The sequence below is a fragment of the Lycium ferocissimum genome, chromosome 9 (assembly GCF_029784015.1).
Source record: "Lycium ferocissimum isolate CSIRO_LF1 chromosome 9, AGI_CSIRO_Lferr_CH_V1, whole genome shotgun sequence".
In the NCBI taxonomy this organism is placed as follows: Eukaryota; Viridiplantae; Streptophyta; class Magnoliopsida; order Solanales; family Solanaceae; genus Lycium; species Lycium ferocissimum.
Genome location: NC_081350.1, coordinates 17,133,279 through 17,153,130, shown reverse-complemented (window position 1 = coordinate 17,153,130; position 19,852 = coordinate 17,133,279). Strand labels below are relative to the sequence as shown.

Sequence of the window (19,852 nt, the reverse complement as noted above, 5' to 3'; positions counted from 1 at the left end):
TATATCCTAAAATAAAATTAAAAAAAAAAAACTAAAATCGAATAGGAAAAGTTGACATGTTTACTATAAACTAATCAATACATTACACATGTCATTATATACATTCTTATCACTAAACATTAATTAATTACACTTTTTTTTTCTTAATTTATAGCGTAATCATAGTAAATTAGTAGTATGATTTAGTGTAAAAATGAAAGCGAATGAATTTTTACCATCAAAGACTACCTTAACATCTACACTCAACTGTGCATAATGCTGAAATTTCTTCAATCACCATAGAAAGTTACTTCACAGTTGATATATTTTTCTGATGTAAACTTTATTTTTAATACTTTGAAAAAGGAGGACTTATTTTGATTTTCATTAGCTTTTCACTTGATTTATATTATTGCTCATTATTTCCTGTTTAATATAGATAAGTATATTTTTTCTTACTTTTGAAATTTTATTTATTTGTAAACCTTTATTCCTCTCGAAATTCTATTAATATTTTCTCTAATTCTCCTACGCATACATTGTTTTTTTTTTTTTTTGCTACTATAGTATTTTAATTAGATTTTACCTATGATGCGAAAAATGGTATATGTATTATTGTGATTCCAATTTTTTAAAAGTATGAATAGAAAATGTTTTATTAATTTATCATAAATCTATTAATATTTTTAATAATTATTAGTTTAGTATTGTATGCAATAAGAAATTATTTAAATTTCCTATTTGAGATATCAATTATATTTTATAATTTTATTTTGTTGCTGGCATTTGTTAATTTTTAAATCTTACATTTATTTTCAACTTTATCTATTAAAATTTTAGTTACAGGATCTTATTCATAGTACAACTTTTCTCGGGCCAATTCAAAATACTCTTAAAAAAAAGTTCAAATAAGCAGTGCCGGCTGAATAACAAGGCAAGTGAGGCAATGGCCTAGGGCCCCACTTTTTTGGGGGCCCCACTTTTTTTATATATATATATATATATATATATATACACACTAAAAAAAAAGAAAAAAGTGTAGTGTACTACGTTTGACTTTATATATTGGGGTAAAAGTAAAAAGTAACATCTTCCTTTGTTAGGGGAGTGGGGCCCACATTTTGGGAATATTTTTGGGAAAAAAGTATAACTTCTTTCCTTTTTTTTTTTTTTGGGGGGGGGGGGGGGATTAATTGTAACATTGCACTAAAATTGAGAGAATGTAAACATTTTTTTAGGTAATTGTAGATTTGATATTATTCTTATTTATTTGGGTAACTATTCTATTGTTCATATCTATGTATTTCTTCTTCCTTTCATCATTCTTCTACTCTTTTATTATTAAAAATTCTCAACTCTCCTACACTCCTAAAAATTCTACTGCAAAACATGGTGTTTACAAAAGATCAAAGATTTAATTTTTGACGTCTTCTTCAAATTATCAAGCAACACAACACTATTCCGATATCATTATATCAACTTATGAAATTCTTGAATCAGGTTTTATTGTTCTAACTTTAACTTATATTTCATTGAAAATTTGTCATTGTTGATATTCTTATTTCATAAGTATATGTTTTTTCTTTAGTTATTATTAGAATTTATTCGGCTTTAAATATGTCAACTAGAAAATATGAATCAAGTTGTGCAAAAAGAGAGAAAAAGAGAAAAAGGCGAAGAATTTATTAAATCCCAAAAAGAAGCACTTGATAGATATTTAACTAATAATAAAAATATTGATTCGGAAAATATAGGATGATGTTCTTCAAATGAACAAGTCACTAATAGAGTTGAGTTAGATGATAATAACATTCAAGAAGAAAATATAGAAGAAGTTAATGAGAGATCTGATATAGTTCCAGAAACTCAAAAACTCCTGAATAATTTAAATAATTGCATCCCTAAAAATTTATACGATCCAAGTCAATGGGATACTATAGACACAAAGTTGAGAGATCTATTAGTAGAAAAGGGACCAATTAGAATAACTGACATAAATTTTCGTAAGGATAAATACTCAAGACATTTTTCTACAACACATTATATTCAAAAATTGGCAAATGGGGAAAGACATGAAAGAAAATGGTTAGTTTACTCAAAAGATTTAGATAAAGTCTTTTGTTTTTGTTGTAAATTATTTAGTACAACTTCTAGTACTTGTAACAAAGAAACTAGCTAGTGAAGGTAGTAATGATTGGAAAAATCTTAGTGCTAAGCTCAAAGATCATGAAGTAACAAACGAGCATATTATTAATATGGTTGCGTGGGTTGATTTAGAAATGAGATTGCACAAAAATAAAACAATTGACAAAAATGTGCAAGAACAAATTAATAGAGATAGAGCGCACTGGAAAAATGTACTATCAAGAATTATTGCCGTAATCAAAACTCTCGGGAAAAATAATTTGGCGTTTAGGGGAAACAATGAAAAGATTTATCAAGAAAATAATGGAATTTTTTAAAGCCTAATTGAAATGATTGCAAAATTTGATCCAGTTATGCAAGAACATATTCGGCGAATTAAGTTTGAAAAAATCCATAATCATTACCTTGGACATAATATACAAAATGAATTAATATACTTGTTGGCAAGTGAAATCCATAATAAAATTATTAAAAAAGTTAAAGAAACAAAGTACTTTTCAATCATACTTGATTGCACTCCAGATGCAAGTCATCAAGAACAAATGTCTTTTATATTCATGGAGTGTGGATATTTACCTACTCCAATAAAAATTAATGAACATTTTTTTGAGTTTTTAAAAGTGGACAATATGAGTGGAAAAGGTATTTTTGAAGTTATTATAGATGAGATAAAAAATATTGGACTTGATATTGATAATTTAAGAGGACAGGATATGATAACGGATCCAATATGAAGGGAAAACATCAAGGAGTTCAAAAAAGACTTCTCGATGTAAATCCTAGAGCATTTTATACACCTTGTGGTTGTCATAATTTAAATTTAGTACTTTGTGACATGGCTAATTCTTGTACGAAAGCTATATCATTTTTTGGAGTGATACAACGTATATATACACTATTTGCTTCTTCTACTAAGCGTTGAAATATTTTAAAAGATTTTATACCCAACCTAACTCTTAAATCATTGTCACAGACACGTTGGGAAAGTCGTATTGAAAGTATTAAAGCATTAAGATTTCAAGTACCACAAATAAGAGATGCTTTATTGAAACTAGTAGAAGTTAGTGAGGATCCAAAAACTAAAAGCGAAGCTACTTGTTTAGCAACATATGAGCTTGAAAATTTTGATTTTTTGTTAGGGATGACTATTTGGTATGATAAATTATTTGCAGTTAATTCAATTAGTAAAAGCTTACAATCTAAAGATATGCATATTGATGTTGCCATAGATCAGCTAAGAGGTCTAATTTTTTTTTTTTTTTAAAATATAGAGAAGGATTTGCAATTGCTATGATTTCTGCTAAGGAAATTGCATCTGAGATGAATATAGAACCTGAATTTCGTAAGAAACGCGTAATATTTAGAAAGAAACAATTTGATGAAAATGTTGATAACGAAGTCACAAAGTCTCTTGAAGAATCTTTTAGAGTTGATTACTTCTTATATATAGTAGACCAAGCCATTTTGTCACTTCAAAATAGATTTCAACAATTTGAAGCATATGAAAATATTTTTGATTTTCTATTTAGTGGTAAAAAATTGAGATCACTAGATGATGAGAGTTTGAAAGAGTATTGTCTTAACCTTGAACTTTCTTTAACACATAATAGTTATTCTGATATTGATGGTTTAGATTTATTTTTTGAATTAAAAGTGTTAAGAGAAATAATACAAGTAGAAGATAATGATCTAATCGAAATACTCAATCAAATAAAAAGACTTGATTCTTTTCCAAATACATATATTGCTTATAGAATAATGTTAACGGTTCTTGTAACAGTTGCCTCAGCCGAAAGAAGTTTTTCAAAGCTAAAATTGATAAAATCTTATCTAAGTTCAACAATGTCTCAAGAGAGATTGAATGGATTAGCTATATTATCATTTGAAAAAGAATTGTTAGAACAAATAGATTATAAAACAGTAATTAATGAGTTTGTAACTAGGAAAGCTAGAAAAGTAAACTTTAAATAAAAAATATATGATGATCTTTCTTTTTTTTTAGGAAAAAAAAATTAGGGCCTCTCTATGAAGTTTGGCCTGAGGCCCCCGATTTTGTTGAGACGGCCCTGCAAATAAGTATTATCCAAATATATGTATACTAAAAAATTATTTTATATGTTTCCTTCTTTAATTAGTTAAAGAGAGAAAGACATGTTTGAATTTTCATGTTATGGAATCTGTGATAATCGCACCACAAACACTTTTATATTTCATTACATATTGGTTTAAATTACCTCGTTCAAGAAATAAATCTTTGAGTCATAAATCTCCTTCATTTGGAAGGCGATACATAATTTAAATCATTACCTGGAGCTTGAAACTTTGGAATGTCAAATTGCTCCTTCTTCTGGGCACCCGTCGAGCATATAATGATATACTTTTACCTTTGCACCACATATGATGATAAGGCATAACATGTCAACATGATATATTCAGAAGAAAAGGGGGATTCCTTTATATGTTAAGGTGCATTTTTATTTCCTTATGGCTCAAATGTTCTGATATTGTGCTTATTATATGGCTTAATATTATTAAAACTATTCTGAACAGTTCTCTTAGAAGAAAGAAAAAGATAAAACTGGAAGTCATGTGAAATGAAAGAAAATAAATTCAAAAAGAATGAAAAAAGGATAACTCTCTATGACTTACACAAAACCATTGCCGGAGGAGCCTCTGGTGCAGACTTTTCAGCCATTGCAATACTGATCTTATAACCTCTTAAGTCGTAATCTTGTGAACATATTCATGGTTAGTAGGTAAGACATACACTGCATAATTAAGGTCAAAATAAATCATTTTACTACAGTTTTTTACTTTTAAAAAAAGCCTCCAGTCGAGTGCGCTGCAGAAGGATCGTCTTCATATGACAAAACAGCCTTCCCTTTGTTACTTATTTCCTTTTTCATCTGTTTATAACTTTATGCTCCACACAGCCACTGGTCCTTGTACCCTCGTTTTTGCTTGATCATTGCCACCTACAGATTAATAAGAAAGGAACTAAGCGTCATTCAAAGGCATGGACTAACAACTAGTCACAAAAATCAATAACTCCATTGTGATGATAAAGTGAAGGCAATATTTAGATCGGTAAAAGATAAAGAGTCAAAATACCAAGTATTTGAGCATGTTATCTTCTTGCTCCAAGTACTAATACCACAATGAAAGCAAAACTAATGTACTGCTAACGACAAAAATAAATGTTAAACGGATTCTATAATCAAAAGAACTTTCATGTAACTTGTTCGATGCTTTCAAAAAGTTGTTAGAGGTTTAAAACTGACCACACTTAACTGTAGCCAAATTATTACTATTATTAATTAATAATTAATTATTGATTAAAAGCATATATGCGTGCACTAGCAGTTTTAAAACTGCATGTGCAAACACTTCTTTTGAAGAAAACGTAATTTATTTTGAATAAAGTATGTTTTTTTTTTAATGTTATGAACTACCGCATCGTCCAGTGGGGTTTCTCCCCATTTTGTGGAAGTGGTAAATCTAGAAGCATTCACTACTCTACTCTGAAGATAAATATAACTTCCCTCGTAAGTATGAAAGAAACGCTACCTCCTTTTATGGATAAACTACCTCCTTTTTGTAGATATCCTTTTTTTACATTTTTTTTTCAGATTTAATTTCAATTAGGAGATGTGGGATTGAGGTAATGGGGAGTTAAGTGCAGTTTTTCTTTAAAAGATACAAAGAAAGATACAAATACAATTTATTTTTTTAAAATTCTAAATAAAAACTAATACCTAATTATTAACTAATTAACTATTTTTTGTCTTAAAACTATCATGTGTCATAATCCTATGCTGCCACTTGTCAAGATCCTAGGGCAAACTATCCTCTTTTTAATAATACTAGTATACGTACCCGCGCGATGCGCGGATCATTTCAAAGAAAAAGAAAAAAAGGGGGAAGAGACATGATAGAAACAGATGTATATTGCAGATTTTATATTCTCATTTTTGTTGGATCAATCTTATTACAGACTAACATTTTCCTGTGACAACTACTATTTCATTACTGACCATTTCTTCCAACAATATACAGTCTTTTGCCTAGAGCCAATATTACATTTACAACAAAATCATTTTCTTTTTGTGGCTTTGCTTTGTTATTTTCCTTTCTTAAATTACTCTTGAGGATCTTTTAAAATACTGAAAGGAAACATAAGGAAAGAACAATTAAAAACAACAAATAATGAAGTTCTAGAAAGAAAATGTGCTATGTGAAGCGAAAAGATTGGTCAAAACCCAAAGCGATCATTTGTTTTAAGTAGGCTATTTTGCAGCAAAGCATTTGTAAAGTCTTTCATCAGCAGAAATAAGCAAGCTGCAACTTTGCACCTAAATTTTGAAAGTCAAGAAGAACAGTGCAAAGTTATAGCATCAGACAAAAGTACCTAAAAAGGGAAAATAACCTCCGAAAAGCAGTAGTGTAATCAAAAGAACTTATAGTAAAAGTGCGCAAAAAACCGAGGTGTTCCACTCTCGTGTATGTTTCCTACTATTTAGATAGGTGGCTAGGGTGATATAAATTAGGTTGTAAAAGAGAATGAGGAGCAAGATCTTAGGAGTTGTGATACATAATGAGGAGCAAGATACCAAAGTTGTGATACATACTTCTGCAACTTGTATACAAATATAGAGAAGATATTTTCATTTAAGGAATATAAATGTATCAATGCCCCTTATTACCTCAAGTCTACATATTTGTAGAACCGAAAATATAGGAACAATCTCAGTAGAAAATCCAACACTCGTGACCATCAACTTTCATTTATTTTTTTGAAATGGAAATTGTCTTATAAACAGAATAGCAGAAAGATTATGCATCCAAATTATCTCCCAAAAAAAAAAAGAAACCAAAATAAGGGATCCGGATCTATCTACCTAGTGGTTCTATAAACTGCAATAGGAATTTCTCTTCATTTACAAAATCTAATTCAATTTGCACCAAAGGTAAGTGAATAGTTGCTATCAGATTAAATCTTCAGTGTTGCTGGGTTTTCCTTCAAAAACTCTTTTTTACCTTTATCTCTCATAGACACCATCATAGATGAGATAAAATTCGTAGCTTTACAGTGAGTAGACATATGTTTTAGTTGCATATGTTTGAGCGAGTACTTCCAGTACTGGTGCATTTATTGGAGCAACAACTTCACATAGCAAATGCTTGCACGTGTTCCTTGTTGAGGTTTTAGAGTAAGCATTTAATTGTCCTCAAACTTTGTAATTCTTTGCGTAATTTAGATATTTTGTTCCAAGGAGCTTACATTGCAAGGTTTCGCTTGCGAATTTGATTTCTTCTTTATGGAAAGAGGAGATACATAAGTTGTTAGAATGACACAACATTTCTTTGAACGACATCCTTTCTTAAAACATATGTAGTTGAAATTAACAAACATTCAGTACAAAGCAATTAATGACCTTGCAACTTTTTTGTCCTGCCATCTGTTATGTAAAAAGAACAGATCACAACTTAGACATAGAAAAAGTAGCAGAGTGCACCAACTAAGAGAAATAAAATAAAAAAGACATGTAGCATTCAAAATTTTCCCATGTATGAGTGTTAAAACCAAACTTCTAACCAAGAACCTGAAGTAGAATTAAGCAAACCTTAGTTGTTGACAATCCGAACCTATCATCTTCATTAATATTGTGGTCACATTACACAAATCAAATACTACTATGAAGAAGACTCAGAAAATGTTTCATTAAATATACAAGATTTCAAATGCATTCACATAATCAAGTTGATCTCTCTGTTTCGAAATACACTATTTACAATGAATTTCACTTTGTCGATTCTTTTCATTTATCATAAGACCAAATATATTCACTTGTCTTACCTTGTTCTCTCTTTTAATAGTAAGACTTGAAGAGCCAATGTCGAATTGAAAAAGGAACCCTTTTTATGAATAAAATGCATTAAAATCTCTATTCTCCTCTTCTAAATTATTAGATCAAATATTTACTACTATTTGAACTTAGAAAACATTATAAAGACAAATGAAATAGTAAAAGTAAAAATAAGAAGTAGAACAACATATTTGTAGTTCATATAAGTGTGGCAAACCAGGCATGAAGAATGATAGTGCTGCAATATTTGGCAACAAATGACAACAACTCACTCAATTCCTGCTTGCCGGAGATATATTAATTTGTTTCATATCTATTCTCTACCTAGAAGAAATGAACATGACACCATTTTAGAGTTATTATTCACACATTCTAATAGATACTTGCATACATCCGATGACTTTTTATTATAATAAAGGTGGTGTTTTGATTGAGACCGATTATCTCCAAATGATAAATAAATATAGAGGCAACTGATATAAAGAGATGCGGCAGAACATCAAAACTAAATCATTCTTTATCAGTCTACAGAGCATTGCAGCACAAATCAATAGTACCAGACTTCATTCAATTCTTTTTAGGACTTAAAAATAAGAATCTAGCAATATGCACTTCTTTCTGTGAGAGCTTACCTCCTTTGTAAGCTAGGTGATCTAGCCCCAAATCTTAAGATTAAGAAAATCGAAAAGCTCACGGGCCAATGGGAAAATATAAAATCAAAATTCCCCATGGTTCTAAACTAACCACGACACATGACCAACATAACATAATAGTTAAAAAAATACTTTATCCCCAAGAAAGATATACATCCCAAACTAACTCAAGCTACCAGCTTAAAAGTAACAATGATTCTTTTATCCAATATGTTTTATTTTCAAAATTTTCTTATTTTCAAGTCCCTTTTCGGTGTTTACTTCATGCTTTGTCCATCAGAGTCAGTAACGACCAAACTTGTGATTTCCGTAGTAAAGCACAATAAGAGCAGAAGTCTGTTAAAACCATCTGACTATAAAAAAAAATCATCATTTACCACAGAAGAAGGAAGGGCAAAGACTGCGTTAGAATCTATATTGTAGATTCTAACGCAATCATAGCACTGATAAATGCAGACGTTGGGAAATCGAATCTTCTAAATACATAAACAAAGAGCACAGTTTGATCTCTAACCACAGAAGAAAGGAGATTTTCAAGATTAGTAAGGAAAAGGGAAATTTAAAAAAAAAAAAAAAGCTTACGGGAAAATAAATAAATCTTCAGGGCATAAATAAAAATGGTGTTGAATTTAAAAAATACCTCCGCGTAGCTTAGTGCAGTGTAAAGAGGGATAAAGAGAAACATTAGCACATCGAGTCAGTATTGTAGAGCAACTGTCAGAAGAGAAAAGTAAAAACACATTATCCAAATCTTCCAGGCATATAATCAAATATCTTGTGTACATCAGAGGAATATATTTGGTTACCCAATTCACCTAATACCAAAATGTAGAAAAAACAGTAAACTATGAAAAGAAAATTGTACAGATGCCATAATTTACTTGCTATCTTCTTTGCAAAGGCTTCAAAATCAATAACATTTGCTAGAAAACAATAATCAATTGCAGATCCTTTCATGTACGAACCACTACACCAACTGTCAAGCCACATAAAAAAAGATAGCAAGAAAGAATTAAAACTGACAATGAGAAGAAAATGAAACGTGAGAGAAGAGAAAGAGAAAAGGAATTAATACATACAAAGTTGGCCAAAGATTTGTTTCCAGATAATGAAAATAAAATGAACGGAGGGAATAACTTCATCGGTACATATTTGCTTCCACTACTTTGTGTTGCAGTTTTAAAGCGGCACTCACCTTTTTGGTGGAGAACGTGAAAAGTGGGAAGTAACTTCCCAATTTAAATTTAAAATAAGTTTAAAATAAAATAGGTTTCAGAATAAGTAATTTCCATTATACACTTCCAATACACAAATGTACTGTATTTGCTCTTTGTCCAAAAATCTGATAACCTTAAAAAAGGAAAAGAGTCCTAAACGTTTGGAAGTTCCGGACCGTTATACTGATTTGGTGGAACTAAATTGTACCTGCTTTTGTTATTTTTTATTTCAGATATTAACTTTATCACTTGATAACTTCCCAATTATTTTTAATTCAAATTCAAAACAGTAACTAAAATAACTAATTATAAACTAATTAACTAACTTTTGTCCTAAAACTATCCTCTTTTTAATAATATATAGATATAGATATAGATATAGATTTTGCTATTTAACGAAACTACATTGGATTATTAGCTTTGAAGAAACCGTGTATCAAACTACATTGGATTATTAGCTTTGAAGAAACCGTGTATCAAACTACATTGGATTATTAGCTTTGAAGAAACCGTGTATCATATATCATACAACACAAGTCAGTCAACATGGACGAAAACTATAGCTGGCTATGATAGGGAAATGCTACCAACGATGACCTGTTGAACTTTAAAAAGATAAGGAAAAAAAACATTGACTTAATAGATAAGAAATAGATTTTGGGTCTAATTCAATTGACATAATATATAAACAGTCCCTCAAACTTGGTTTCAGCTGACAAGTATGCCCTCCAACTTTGGGTATGCATAAGTAGGTACCTCAACTTGTATTAAATTGAACATGTAAACACAAATGCTAGACGTGGCACTGATGTGACACATTAATTTTGGAGGTGTCTGGATGATTATTTTCTAAGTTGGAGTGATCAATCGATAAAGCGGAGACAAGTTGAGGTGCCTACTTGTGCACACCCAAAGTTGGAGGTCATACTTATCAGCTGATGTTAAGTTTGAAAGCATGTTTATGTATTATGCAATTCAATTTCAAAAGCTAATTTTAAGGTATGAGATGAGGATTATCCAAGACCATATAAAGAGAACAACTCCCTCGTTCTACTATTGATGTAGGACTCAACAAATACAACTTTCACGAAATACTAGACTAACTTTTAGCTACCTCTACACTACATCTTTTGTGCAAGTGTGAAATGCTTGTGCACACAAGCATTAACCAACAGAAGGTGCAACTTTTATTCTTAGCTTCAGTAGGATTAGAAATTGCTAACAAATTAGATGCGAATATAATAGAAGATAACATGGCACAAGATACTTCTAAGGTTTTTTGCACAATCCTTAAGAAAGAAATTCAATAACCTTAATCATAAAATTATTTATCTAGACAAACTCTTCATCTATTTTTAAACGTCTCACTTAATTAATACTTCACTAATTAGAACTATAAAGATAGATACAAAAAAGAGTGCTAAATGATTCTTGCTTCACAAAATGTCAAAAAAAAAAAAAAAAAAAAAAAGGGCTCGTCAAAACTACTAATAGTTGCGACCGGAGGGAATGTTATATTTAAGATGTACTTGGCCATTTTATGAAACGGAAAAGGGCCAAATATACCCCTGTACTATAGGAAAAGGGCCAAATATACCCCTTGTTATATTTTGGGTTCAAATATACTCTTCATCCGTTAAAGTTGTCCAAGGCAAACATCCAATCCTACGTGGCACTGCCATTTGATGAGGTAGATGCCACCTAGCATGCCACCTCAGCATCATATCCTTAAACCCATTTTACCTCCACTCTTCTATTTATTCTTCCACCACTAAATTTTCCTTTCCCTTCCACTACCATTGCCACCGTTGACGCCACCACGACCATCTCTATATCTAAATAGACCCTGATCACGCATGTGCAAACCCCCATTAGAGTGCATACATACGTCAAGAATTATAAGCCATCAAAGCAGCAAAGTCAATTGATATGCAGTGTGGAATACTTGACAATTGTTCAACCTTACCATGTGGACCACTTAACAAATCTTTCTGTTAATTTGTTTTCATTAGTAAATTAGATTATATAATAACAAAATATCTTCCATTTTATTCAACAAACTTCTTTTTATATCTTTAATCCCAAAATAAATGGAATAATAGTACCGCTCTCTGTAGAACTGATTCTTTTTTTTTTTTTTGCCCTTTCTGTATTTACATGAGATTTTTCTCTTGGAAAAGAGAAAGATCATAGCTGGTAGCCAAGAAAAACAAAATAAGGTTAGGTTTGGATTGGAAATTTATCATAAGAAGCAACCTCTGTGCTTTTACGCGTATAATTCCATTTCCCTTGATTCTTTGAACAAAAGGCTCGACTTTTCTGATTTTTAAAGACTCCTAGGAAGCACAACATAAATCAATATGTGTAAATCAACGTAAATCTCTATTTCACCAAATCTGCAAATTAGTGGTGGTGATGGTGGTGGAGAGGAAGAAAATTTTAGTAGTGAAAGAACAAATAGAGAGGAGGGTAAAATGGGTTAGGGGTGCTAAGGTGGCATGCCACGTGACATTCATCTCATCAAATGTCAGTGCCACGTAGGATTAGGTGTCTACCTTGAACAACTTTAACGGAGGAGGGGTATATTTGGATTCAAAGTATAACGAGGGTTATATTTGTCCCTTTTCCGATAATGCAAGGGTATATTTGTCCCTTTTCCGTTTATGAATTGAACTAATGATTTACAACATACGTTAATTACTAGCTGGACTTGGTCAAAAGGAGCCAGCTGGCCAATTATTCTCGCTTGATCGTCCTCTGCACAAATTTTAATTCTTGAAAGAGACGTTGACTTGAATGACTATTTGTATTGTTGAAATATGAGTTGACCGACTTCATTACCAATTGAAAAACAACACTAGGAAGCATCAATATGCTCCAAGCAAGCTCTATCTCTTTTTTGCTTAATATGCAAATCATCTTCCTCGTTTTCTTATTCCTAATTAGCATGTCTTTCCAAGAAACCTTGCAATTTTCGAGCAAAGAACGGTCCATATTACTAAGCTTGAAGCAGCACTGGAGCAATTCGGAGTTCCTCCGGTCATGGGATTTGAATTCTTCAGCATGCAATTGGTCAGGAGTTTCATGCATCAATGACAGAGTGACAGAGCTAAATCTTGGAGAAAAGAACATTACTGGAACAATTCCATCAAGAATATGTCAGCTCAAGAACCTTACCTTGATTGATCTCTCCAACAACAACATACTAGGAACTATACCAGTAAGCCTGAAAGATTGTTTAAAGCTACAACATTTGGACTTGTCCCATAATTCTTTGAGAGACAGGATTCCAGGTGAGTTGTTCAGGATGAAACAATTACTCAATTTATATCTTAATGGTAACACGTTGTCTGGTGAGATGCCAAAGCAAATACAAGCATCCCAACTGCAAAATCTTAATCTCTCTGAGAACTACCTGAATGGTTCGATACCAGATGATATTAGGAACTTGAAAAATCTTGAGAAACTGGACCTGTCACATAATTCTCTAAGTGGTACAATTACAAGCAATCTGTTCCAATTGCACCAATTGCGTCACTTGTTGCTAAGTTACAATTACTTATCCGGTGTAATACCTAATGCAATGGACTTGTTTAGTTTGTATGATATGGATCTTTCTCATAACCAATTGACTGGTTCTATACCAAAGGGACTTGGAGATTTACCTGGATTAGATGCTTTGGATTTGTCGTATAATCAGTTATCAGGAGACATTTCAGAAAGTATAGAACATCTTTGGACTAGAACTACTTTAAGGCTTTGTTCCAACAAATTTTCAGGGAGAATTTCTGCTGAATTTGTGAAGCTAACACATTTTGAGAATTGCGTTGACGAGTCCAATCTTTGCTCTACATCCATCCCTGGCCTACCAAGCTGCTCCTCTGGTGATGATGACGTTCAAAAAATTTCGAGACCATCGAGACCAAAACACTTGATTATCATTATTCCTATTGTAGGGGTTGGTGTAGCTATACAGTTAACATGGATCTTTTACAGGGTCAGAAATCATTGGTGGAGAAAAAAGAAGCAGAATGTCAAAGATGAATTGAAGTTCGTCATTCCATTTCAAAAGTTGAAGGTGAATAAAGAGGACATCTTATCTAACTTGAAAGACGAAAACATAATAGGAAATGGAGGATCAGGTAAGGTCTATCGAGTTGTGATCGACCAAACAGGTGAAACTTATGCTGTTAAAAGCATAGGGAAAGGGAAAATATCAGGCGGAAGACCCCAAAAGGAGTTCCTGGCAGAAGTTAGAACACTTGGCAGCATTCGACACAGCAACATTGTCAAGCTCATCTGTTTCATCTCGAGTGCAGAGAGAAACCTTCTAGTCTATGAATACTTTGAGAAACAAAGCCTGGACAAATGGCTTCACAGAAAGAAAAGAGCAATATCACCAGGTCAAATTAGTACCCCAGCCCTGGATTGGCAAAAGAGATTAAAAATAGCCACTGCTGCAGCTCAAGGACTCTGCTATATGCACCATGATTGTACTCGAGCCATCATTCATAGAGACATTAAGTCCAGCAATATCCTTCTGGACTCAGAATTCAATGCAAAAATAGCAGATTTCGGACTAGCAAAAATACTAGCCAGGCGAGATGACAATCCTGAGACAGCTTCTGCTATCGCTGGAACTTTTGGTTACATTGCACCAGGTGCATTACAGTTCAAGTCTCTATTTTCACCTCTTGAAATTTTTTAAATGAATTTATCCAATTCTAATATATTAATTTAATATTTGGTTAACAGAGTATGCCTCGACATTCAAAGTGAATGTAAAGACTGATATCTATAGCTTCGGAGTGGTGCTATTAGAATTGACAACAGGGAGAAAACCCATTCTCAGAGAGGACCAAATGAATCTAGCACAATGGGCTCAAAAGTGTCACAGGGAGGGGAATTTGAGGCCCTCGATGAAGAAGTCATGGAAACAAGTAATTTGGAACAAATGAGAGGTGTTTTTAAACTCGGACTGATGTGTACTGGAGCATCACCATCTGGTAGGCCGTCAATGAAGGAGGTCTGCAACATTCTTCAAAGCTTTAGAGACCCTATATTTTGAGAGTATAGAATGTATAGTCTTACATAGTTGTAATTTTTTAACAGAATGAGAAAGTCATGTTGTAACGATTTCTTCCAGCGATGTATATAGTAATAGTCAATGCTTTCTCAACATCCAACTTCACCAATACTAAGGAAACTGTCATATTTAGTTGTTAATGTAATTTTTTGTAAAGCCTTCTCATGATACGTGGGGATAACCTTGTAGGAAGTCTAGTTCTGTTAGTTAAGTTGCATGGCATCTCCCATTCTGGAAAGGGGTGGAAGGGCTAGTTGGCTGTAAGGCCCACTTTCCTTTTGTTATTGTAACTAGTGTTTTAAAAGGCAGTTTTGGGACGCGCTTCGGGACTCGCCCTAGGGCAGGGCACTGGCAAAACACATCGAAGCTCTCATGTGGGGCTAAGTTCTGTAAGGCTTATGCCTTAAGCATCCCACTGTACGCCCTAAACACGCCTAACGCTCAACGCTCAACGCTCAGGGCTCGCCTAACAGTTCTTACACAAATTATGTGTCAAATTTCTTAATTAACACAATTGACCCTCATAATTCCTTAATAAATGAATGATGCTTAATAGTTTTTTCATCTATAGAAATAAGAAGAGTGGGAGTAACTCAAACAACATGTCGTAGTGATGCATATTTACTGTTTGAGAACACCATGAGGGTGAATATCACTTAATATTTTTTTAAAAAATAAATAGTGTTGACACCTAATTTTTGACCTCCCATAATTTACTTTAATTCAATACATAGAGTTGAACATAGTAAAATAAGAAATTGAAAGATTTCGTTGAAATTGGTCGTTTGGAAATTTCCCGAAAAGCTAATCATAGGTTCTTCTCTCCATCGGAACGATAGGGCCGTTATGCTCATTACTAAACTTGTTGAAGAGATGAAATATAACCAAGGTATATCTTTTTTATCAAAGGTTGAATCGATCATCAGAAGAAGAATTAGGCCAAAAATTAGAATTACTCAGAGTCCTTGGAAAATAAATAAAATAAGCTATGCACCTTAAAGGGTTTAAATAATTTTATAAATTGTTCAGAACAATACTTTGCTCCTTTAAATTGGTGAAGGGTTTTTCATGACATTACAAAGTTGTTTAGAAATTAATTGGTATTTTTATGACATTTATAAGATACTTATTTGATTTAATCAAAGAAAAACGGACATTTTGTTTTAAAATAATAACCATATTTAATTGTTAAATTGTCAATAAAAATCAAAATTAGCAAATACTTTATTCCCTTTAATCCATGAAGTTTGAGTAATTCAAATAATTGACCATTTTACCCTTTAAGCTTTAATTTTGCATAATTGTGTGATTTGTCAAAATTTATTTATAATTATGTATAAATGTTTTAAGTAGTCAATTAAGTGGTCCTTATTGCAAATTGATGTTTAAATTATTTAATTATTTTTGTTATGGCCACAATTAATTCGACCAATTCATGATTCAAGGAAATTGGGGTCATTTTTGTAAAATTAGCCTCTTAATGGCCTTGATTAAAATAACCAAAATCATTGGTTTAAATTAATCAAGGTCATTAATGCAATTTAATTTTTAAACCTGCTAATTAGGCCAAATGCTAAATTAAAATCAATTAAGGCCAAATTTGGCCATAATTGAAGTAACTATTTGGATCAGAATCCATTAGGGCCATGTTCGCAATTTTAGGCCCTTTAACACAATTTGGACCAGGATGAGACCCGGCCCAAACCATTTAATAACGTCAAAGGGGTATACCTCTGTCACACCCTAATTTCCGATACGGCATGATGGGCACCCGACCCTTACCTAGGGCCGAGCGAACCCGCTGACTCTCGTCATACTCATAATCATACTGGGCCCGCAAAACATGACATAAGCACATAATAAAAAAAAAATTCAGAAAATAAACATGCCTTTCGTCTTTTTCAAATCAAATAAAATCGGTAGTCACAACAAATCTGTAACATAATGCATCATAGTACACCGGCTTACATAGCCGCTTACAAACTGACGTCTTATACACACGACACCGTACGCAAAGTCTCTACCATAACTCCGGCATACCATAACAAAAGCACTCGACTCGGGCAACACTCCGAGGGGAAATGGAGCTTGCCAATCCGGTGGAACCTCTTCTACTCATCCGTATATACCGCGGCATGAAACGCGACGCCCCCGAAGAAAGGGGGTCAGTACGGAATATGTACTGAGCATGTAAAGCATAGCATACAGAAAACGAGGTCATAACCGAAGTAAGGAGTACAGAAAGTGAGCATAATGACCAGAATACCAAAGTGTTTGCATCTGAAACACAAATCGGACAACAGAGGTACAGACGACAAATATAATAATCAGAATGCCAACACGCTTACTCCTGAAATACAGATCATACATATACATACCGTAGCACATCATAACGTCATAACTTATCATATGAGCTGACATTAACCGATGTGGGATTTGCCTAAACCAATGTGGGATTCGCCTAAACTAATGTGGGATTTGCCTAAACCAATGTGGAATTTTGCCTCATCATTGGGTTTGCCCCACCATTGGGTTTGCCCCACCACCGGCTTTGATTCCAACTGATCATATATCATATCAGACTTCGTATCACATCATAATTCGAAATACACATCATACATATATACACAGTACCCGGCCGAAAGGGGCTCGGCGTACCGGACACATCATAACACCATAATCCATACACGGTTCCCGGCCAAAAAGGGGCTCGGCGAACCGGACACATCATATTCCGGAAAACACATTATTTACGAACCGAGAAACCATACGCACATAAATCCTTATTACTGACTCAACAGAATGATCAAACAAGCCCTCATTTAAAAGCCAAAACAGTAGTCAAATCAGGTTTTCCTCCGAATATCACTCGGGAACATATCAAACCGAACTTCAGAAACCATAGTCACGTATCAAAATCACATACATAAAAATCCTCATTTCAGACTCAACAAATAAATAAGTAATCATACTCGGGGGTCGGAAAGACAATCATATTAAGTTCTTTCAAAAGCCATCGAACTATACAGAAGAAAGTCGCGGGACCCACGGACGAGCGTCAACCCAATCCGGGCCCGCCTATGGAAATCATAGTCATTATACGTCATAGAATCATTTACGAGCATATCAAAGCCATCCGGTTCTGTCTGTGAAAGTTACGGACGTTCGTAGTTACAGAACTCTTTTAAAAACAAAGCTTTTTATGAAACTTTTGAAATCCAACCATACAAAAGACATATAAACCATAGCTTGACCATATAAGGATGCCAACATCAAGAAGCAAATATGAATCATAAACATGCTCGGGACTTCGGAATAGAGTTGCCCCCAAGACTCATAACATATCATAGCTTACTTACGTCTAGGACATGCCAAAAAAAAAAGAAGGATAAGCCTTACATACCTCGTTTGCTTCCTAAGCTAATCCAACTCAAGTCTCGCCTTCTCAAAATCTACAACAACATCATTGGATACTAACATTAGTCACAGGCATCGAAGAATTCAATCCCAAGCCATCACTTTATTTACAGAAATTTGGGCAGCATTTCCCCTATAAGTTCAACATCCCCGAGAATTCAACTCGGCCAATATCATCAACAACAATACCAACAACCATTCCGACAACATCAATAATGAATTCAAAACGCATTCTAACATTAGTAACTCATTTCTATACGATTCGACGATATTCCATTTTCATTCAAATCAACCGCATACGATCAAACCAACATCAATGTTCATACGTTCAAGCACTAATCCAAACCATTTAAACAAGATTCAAGAATGCTTCCAACAATCTACAAAATAGCCAAATCAGCCCATTCACTACATAATGAAACCCGAAACTTCCAAATGCCATAAGAACAACAACAATACATTTCTTTCTTCCAAATTCATCCACTACTTCAATAATCCACACGTTCCCAACATTATTTCCATAATTATAGAAACTACATTAAAATTCCATAAGCTTCTAAGAGCAGCCCATGACAATTACAACCTCAACTTGGGTCATTAAACTCTCATTAGCATCATAGAATCCACAACACACAACAACCAAAATACTAAATAAAAGTAGTTCATTCCTTGTCATAACAACACAACTTTTACCCCCACTCACGGCTTGGGCCATCTTTCCAACATCAACACACACGACTTTTACCCACCTACACATCACAACATGTTCGAACCATCCACTTTGACCTAAGCTTTAACCATGATCCTAGACTCGAAAAATCTAGATAAAGAATGTGGGAATTGATATTTTTCCGTTCGGCCGTGATATGGTGGTTTACGCCCATGAACAAGTGGTCGTATTCCAATTTACGCCCATGAACATTGCCCGTAAACCGAAACCAAGAATTTCGAACATTCCGGAATTTGACATTTTGAGGTCATATGGTTAAATACGGACCGTATTTCACTTTACGGCCCGTATTTCAAAACGTGTTTGGAATTTGAGAAAACTTCCTTGATGAAAGTTGTAGAGCATTGAAATACCTTTCCAACGGTATCTTACGGGGTCAAACGGACATCCGTGCAAGAAGTTATGGCCATTTTACTGAACAGAGGCGTGCTGTCCATATTTCAAAATACGGCCAGTATTTCAAAATACGGCCCGTATTTTGAAATACGGCCGAGTATTTTGGGCCGAAAAATTTATTTTTCCAGAACAGTATATATTCGTCCATATCAGTTCTAATCATTTTTTCACTCCTCAAGCCCTAGAACGACTTCCTACCCTCTCCCTTCATCAAGAACACCAAGGTAAGCCTATTCTAATTATTCCAACTCAATTCTAACATCTATCCTTGTAATCTAAACAAGAAATTATCATTCTAAAACTAGGGTTTTCAAGAAAACCCATCTCAAGGTTCAAGAACTCAAGATTTTGGAAATCTTCTT

At 33.3% G+C, this 19,852-nt stretch overlaps 1 pseudogene; it reads left to right on the top strand.

Moving 5' to 3' along the window:
- Positions 1–12,568: 12,568 nt before the first annotated feature.
- LOC132029740 (LRR receptor-like serine/threonine-protein kinase GSO1) lies at positions 12,569–15,362 on the top strand (annotated as a pseudogene).
- The last annotated feature ends 4,490 nt before the right edge of the window (positions 15,363–19,852 follow it).